Raw genomic sequence first — 7,174 nt, 5'->3', positions numbered from 1 at the left:
CCCGGATCCCCCCGCTAAAGAAAGCCAAACCACCCCCCAGCTGTCCAGGATACCCCGTAGGGAACTGAGGTGGAGAAGCGCACGGGACTTGGCCAAGGTCACACCGCCAGTCAAACCCCTTCCGAAAAGTGTAACCCCAAGAGCTGCGAGTGGCGAGTAAGACAGATCCACCCAGAGGGGTTACCCGGTCCTCAAGACCTCTCCTCATTCCCGGGTTCTGTCCCGAAGGCAGCCCTGGGACAACCAAGGTTGGGGGGACAATGACAAATGAATGGATCAATGGAGCCCTGCCGGTGGGGAGGGTCTAGAAGGCCCCCCGACTCCCGCAGCCCCCGTGGCCCCTGCTCTGAATCACTGGGGCTCTTATAACCCCTGTGTCCCTTGGATAACGTGTGCCCAAGGCTGTCCTCTGTGCCTCCTGCGTCTCTGTCTCCCTGCTTCGTGGAGGCTCTGTATTATACCTGCCTTTGTAACACCCCCCTCAACCCCCAACGCAGTGCAGGCCAGGGAGTAGGATGGGACACAGGTTCACCCTCACCCGGGCTGTGGAAGACAGTGCTAAGAAGGCACTGGCTTTCTGTTCCCTAAAGCCAGTGTGGAGTGCCAGTGGGAAAAGGGAATTACACCCCTCTCCCAAAAGAACTTTGATGTCACTATTAGGAAGGGGGGGGCAGCAGCACTCAGCTTTGACCTACCACGGGGCATGTCTGGACCATTCCAAAGGGAAAGGGAGCAGCTGTTGGAGTAGCTGCTCCTCAGGGAGAGAACAGGACTTCTCAAATCTCAGAGCACCGAGGAGGGGAGGAAGGGGGAGGGGGAGGGGGGAGGAGGCCTCCAGTGGGAGGAACCAGGGGCTCCCATTTGCCAAGAGAGGTCTTCCTGTCCTGCAAGCTCCCTCTCACTACCTGAGAGTCATTTGTTCCCTCCTCTACCCAGAAGTCAGTCTAACAGTCACCTTATGTGCCACTTAGGCTTCGAGTGACAGAAAACCCCTAATAACAGTGGCATAACCAAGGGCTCTGTTATGTAAAGCAAGGCCAGAGGTTCAGCCCAGGGCTGGAGCAAAGGCTCCCTGACCATTAGGGTCTCCAGCTCTTTCAGTTTCCACCATTCTCATGGTTCAGGGCTTCAATCTAATGATCCAAGGTGGCTACTCCAACTCTGGCCATGATATTCAAATTCCAGCCAGCAGGAAGGAGTAAAGGGAAGATGGGTGCACCTCCACCAGTAAGGACACATCCTGAAAGAGGCAGCCATCAATTCCACACCCCATGGTCCCCACTCAGACACATGGGCACAGTTAGCTTTGAAGGAGGCTGGGAGAGTACCCTTAATTCCAAACAGTCACTGGCAAGGTTAAATATTAGGGCTTTTATTACTCTAGAAGAAGGCAAGATAGATAGATAGATAGACAGACAGACAGACAGCTAGATAGATTATCAGATAGATAGATAGATAGATAGATAGATAGATAGATAGATAGATAGATAGATAGACAAATGACTTGCAGGCTCTGCTATATGAGGGCTGGGGGTTGGGGAGAAGAGGAGAGGATAGAGGAAAATAAGGGGCTAGAACTGAGTCTTTACCATGAAATTATCAACCTCCAAATTACACTTAATAAATATCAGTTGAACACCTGCCATGAGCCACACACTGAACTAGGTCCTGGGCAAAAAGTGGTGATGCAGTCTGTATCCTCAGAGGGATAGGAATGGAAGGGCTGGAATACCGCTCTCTAGACTAACACTAACCATGAACAAAATCAAGAGCTATCAGTACCACGTACTGAGTTCCCTCTCTGGGCCAGGTGCTGCCGAATGCTTAGTGTGCCCTGATCTCCTCAAGTCTGATGACCAAGTACTATTATACCCGTTTTATGGATGAGGAGACTGAGGCTCAGGGATAACAAATGAGCTTCTCAGAGAGCAATGCTGGCTTTCACCCCAGGTCCACCTGCCCCGAAGGCTGGTGCAGGAGAGGGGACAGGCTCCAGCTCTGCCAGCCCGTCTTGGGAGCACCTCCCCTGTGGCTCCTTCCTCCTCAGCCCAGACCTCTGGGTCTGGCTCCTAACCCCTATGCCCAAAGCTTCTCCCATGGCCCTAAAGTGGGGTACCCTCAGCTTCCACTAAGAGAACTTGGTTTTCAGGTTATTTTCAGAAATGGGAATGGGAGCAACTGATGTGTGCACCTGAGGAAAAGATGCTGTAAAGGCCCTGGACCCGTGGAGACAGACCCCAGAGCATGCCCCCCACCTCCTTTGCTCCTGGATGAGGGGACCCTCTCCTCAGTGGGAAGGCCTGGCCAATGGGCAGAAAGGAGTCTTTCACTTGGGGGAAGGGTGAGGAGGGAGGGAGGGGCTAAGTAGAGGGAAAAAAGAGGGTGGGATGGGGAGAAAAGAAAGAACTGCTAAGAAGGACAGGTGTCTCTTGTCCATATAGTTCAGGTTCCTTTCCAAGCTCCAGGTTCCTAAGAAGCTTGTTTATTTTCCAAAGTTCAAGACCATATCCCCATTCTGGTGGACCAGATGAGGAAAGAGCCAAAATCTTCTAGCCTAGTATAAATACACATGCGTGCACGCACACACACACACACACACACCTACACACAGATCTTAAGCTCTGTCAGTCCTGGGTTCAAATCCAGCTCAATCACTCACTGAACATCTCTGAGCCTTGGTCTCACAGTCTGTAAAATGGGGATAATAATAAAGGCCAATGTTTACGGAGTACTTGCCTTGAGCCGGGCAGTGTTCCAGGAGCCTCGTGAGTGTTATTCCATTTAATGCTCACCATTGCCCTCACCTTAGTCATCGCCTGGAGAGTCTGAAGGTTTGCTAGGAGGAGACAGAGACCACAGGAGCAGGCCCAGGAATCTGTTCTGCCAGGAGCCAGGGGAATGTGGCTGTCAGCAGCTCCGGAGTGAAGGAGAACGTCACCAAGGGATGCCCCGAGGCAAGGGCTCCACCCCTCCACTTCCTGCTTCTCTTGTTGCGACCCTGTCCTCTGCTCCACAACCCTGGGTTGTGAAGTGGGATCATGTTTCTCCCCATTTTACAACGGAGGACCCCAAAGTGCAAAGCAGTGGAGTCACTAACCCAAGATAGGTCAAGATAGCCCGAGAGAGCCTGGATGCGACCCTCGCAGACCTCGCACACTGATTGCACAACCACAGTCACACCTCACAGGATTGTTGGACGATCAGAAGCAGCACTTGCCCAGAATCTGGCGCTCCTAAGTCCTCGGCAAATGGCAGTGTTAACGCTGCCACCACTGTTATTCCCCATGGCCCTCCATCTTCCCAGCTGTCACTGCCCCAGCTGAGCCAGGTCTCAGCAAGGCAGCAGGTATGGCTGCTAATGCCCAGGGCTCCAGCTCAGTGCATCCCTTCCCGGTCCAGGTGGCTACAGCACAGTCCCCCAGGTCTGGGGGAGGGGGGAGGCTAGCTGGACCCAAGAGGCCCTTCCCCCCTGTGCAGTGCCTCTATCGCTGCCCCCCGTCCTCCAGCCCAGCCGAGCCTCCCAGGTGCTGGGTCCTGTTCAGCTCTGGGCAGTCAGCTGGGGAGGATTTACAGCCTCTTGAGCTACAGTGATTATTGCTCTCTTGGGCGGATGCAGCACAAAGTATCACAGCATCGGTTTCCTAACTGACTCTTCTGTTGAGGGAGAAGTCGGTGTGATTGCTCCCACTTTACAGGGAGGGAAACTGAGTCAGGGGATTTGCTTGAGGTCACTCAGCAAAGTGCGGGCAGGGTTAGTGGAGCAAGGAAGAGAAAGCAATTGAGGTGAGAACAGCAAAATTCCCCCTCTCTTCTCCACCTGGGGACTCCCGCCAGAAATGACTGGGGCTCCTTCTGTCTCCCCTGGGAGGGATTAGTGTCAGCAGTGGGAAGCAGGTGAGAGAAAACCCAGGGGAGGGAGAGGGTCGTGCAGAGGGGGGCTTAGTGAGAGTGGCAGAACCAGTGAGGGGGCAGGTGTTGCCCTAGGAGCCATCTGTCCCCTTCCTTTTAACAAGAAGATTGCGTAGCAGAGCTGGCTGGATGCTCCCCAAATCTGGTGTGTGTTTGTTTCCTGGGGCTGCTATAACAAAGCACCACAAACTAGGTGGCTTAAACAATAGAAATGTATTGTCTCACAGTTCTGGAGGCTGGAAGTCTGAAATCAAGGTGTCGTCGGGGTTGGTTCCTTCTGAGAGTTCAGAGGAAGAATCTGCTCCAGGCCCCTCTCCCAGCTTCTGGTAGCCTCAGGCATCCTTGGCTTGTAGATGGCATTCTCCCTGTGTCTTCACATTGTCTTCCCTCTGTGTACATCTCTGCGTCCAAATTTCCCTTTTGTATAAGGATGCCGGTCATATTGGATTAGGGTCCACCTTAATGACCTCATTTTAACTTGATTACCTCTGTAAAGACCCTATTTCCAAACAAGGTCACATTCTAAGGTACTGAGCATTAGGGCTTCGAGATACCTTTTGCGGGGGGACACCATTCAAACTATAACACACGGAGACCACATTTCCCAGTCTCCCTTGGTGTTTTGTGCGGCCAGGGGATTGTGGAGGAAAGTGGTATAGGTTCTCTCCAGGCTTGGCCCATAAAACCTCCCACACAATCCTCCACACCCTCTCCTCCCCCATCAACCAGCTGGACACAGATGATCCAGTGGAGAATTCCAAGGCCCGCAAGATAGAAGGAGCCTGGGTCCCTGGATGACAGCATGGAGCAGAGTTTCCTGCTGACCTGCCCTGGATTGCATGGTGTTAAGCCACCGAGACTGGGGAGCTGACTGTCACCGCAGTTAATCTACCCGACAGACACAGCCGGCGTGCGCCCCTGGGGGCAGGGCTGGTTAGTCCAGGCAGAGGCCTTGTGGAGGTTCCCTCTTTGTGGCTGTGAGTAGGTGAATGAGACCCCTCACTCTGGGCCCATCTCTTCCTCCCCTTCATCAGTGGACAGCAGCATCGCAAAGGGGATTCTAGATGGCGTGGCCGTGGCTCCTGTTTGTCCTTATCCATCTCTCTCTAGCCTTCACCCACAGCTGTTCCCACCTGTTTGCCTTTTCTCCGGAGAGAAGGTGGGGTGGGGGTGGGGTAGGTTATGACGGAGCCCACACTGCCCCTTCACAGAATTAAAGCTCTGCAGGAAAAGAGGAGACGTGCCAAACTTCACACGTTTGGAAATCAAGTGACGAGGAAGCATCACACAGGCCTTCTCACCATAGCCTTTCAGCGCCTCGTCACGGCGTCATGGTGGAGAAACCCACTGTGACCAAAATGAGAAATGAAACTGTCAACCCAGGTCTAAAATAAGAGGTGTCCCCAGCTGACAGGCTACCCGGCCCACAGGCAACAGCCTCTTTCTTAGAAACTCTCCCCAGCTGGTCCCCTCTCGTGGCATCCTTCAAACTAGCCAGTCATGGGCCTCAAAGACCGGGGCAGGAAATGCTCCGTGGAGGGACCTGCAGGCCCCACAAGTTCTCTCTGAAAAGAATGGCTCCGCGCTGGGGTGGGGAAGCTGCCACTGGCTTTCAGGAGCCGGGATCACCTCCAGGGCTGAGTCAAGGTCACCGTAAATCCTGGCAGAGTCCCCCAGAGCAGGGAAGGACGAGCATTTGCCCGACTCTTACCCGGAGCCTTCTGGATCGCACGCTCTCTGACACACTCATTGCCCTGAGTTTTGCACGATAGGAATGTGGAACCCACTCACGCCCTTCTCCTGAATAACAGAAAACACATGCAAAAGGGAAAACCCAAAAGTCTCCGGGCCAGCTCCTCCCAGCAACCCTTGAGACTCTGAGTGCCGACTCGACTCGGACCTCACAGGTCACACCTGGGATCCAGCTTAAAGTGGCTGCAGCCACCTGGGCCTGCAGGACTGTAGGACCTCTGACCCGGCCGATGTCTCCCGCACCTCCGCAGGATCATAGCCCAGAAATTTCTGCTCCCGTTACTGGTCGTTTCTCTTAGTTCTGACGAGTGACACGATAACACTTCAGGATTCGAGACTGGCCTATGGTTGGAGGAAGCTCACAGTCTCCCTCTGTTGTTGTGGCCTGATCTCTAGACCCGGCCTCAAGTGGACCTGTGACTTGGCCCGGCAGGTGACGTTTTCTGAGGACCCAGTCTATTTCATTTTTTCCCTCCCGAGGCCAAGAGTCACTTCCTTCCCTGTTCTGAAAGCTCTCACTCTCCATGCACTCAATCATGCTCTGGTTTCTGGCTCATTTGCTAAACGGGATGGCAAACAAATCTGATGGGACTATCCGGCACCTAATGGCTCAGATGTCCAATCCTCCACCACCCAGGTGCTCTCAGGAGGAGCTCCTCGGGGTGGGGAGATGGGCTCACAGAATTAATTTCAAGCATGGCACTTTTGCCATAGAAAAAGGCACAAACACTTCTCCGAGACAAAAGCTGATGCTGGTGCTACAGGAGGGGCTGGAGGGCCCAGGGGTCCTGGAACGGGAGGCTATGGAGGCTTCGGCAGCAGCTGGGCTGCAGTCTCAGTGTGGTCAACACCAGGGTTAAGGCCCCTGAGCTTGTGAAGGCAAATTGAGGACAAGGAGTGTCTCCGCATCATCAAGCCAGGTTGCCTGTGTCCAGGACACGAACATCAAGTCTCTTCTCTCTGTCCTTCGAGGAGTTTGAGATCTTTGACACTTTTCTGGGGATGCCCCTCAAGAACAAGGTTCTAAAGATCATGCTCGTTTAAAAGCAGACCTAGGCTGGCCAGTAGACCATGTTCAAGGTGATTGTAAGCATCGGGGACTACAGCAGTCCTGTCGGTCTGGATGTCAGGTGGCCCAAGAGGTATCCACTGCCATCCACAGGGCCTTCATCCTGACCACGGTTTTCGTAATCCTGGTGCGGCGGGACTGCTCGGGGAAGGAGATCAGCAAGCCCCACACATGCCACGACACTGCAGCTCTGTGCTAACGAGCCTCATCCCTGCCCGCCCTGCTCCGCCCTGCCCTGGGCCTTGTCTCGGCCCCTGTGTCCAGGAAGCTGCTGTTGATGGCAGATCTTTGCCAGCTCTGTCAGCTTTGCCGAGGCCCCTTCAATATCACACCCAAGAGCCATAGCTGTGACCTCCGGAAAGAGACTGTTCCCTACGTCTCCCATTCAGGAACTCACTTACCCACACCAGAGTATCCGGGGGTGGCCACCTCATGGTGCTTTTA

The sequence above is a fragment of the Neophocaena asiaeorientalis genome, unplaced genomic scaffold (genome assembly GCF_003031525.2).
Source record: "Neophocaena asiaeorientalis asiaeorientalis breed wild unplaced genomic scaffold, Neophocaena_asiaeorientalis_V1.1 scaffold46, whole genome shotgun sequence".
NCBI classification, from domain to species: domain Eukaryota; kingdom Metazoa; phylum Chordata; class Mammalia; order Artiodactyla; family Phocoenidae; genus Neophocaena; species Neophocaena asiaeorientalis.
The sequence above is the reverse complement of the archived record's forward strand: the minus strand, read 5'-3'. Positions refer to the sequence as shown.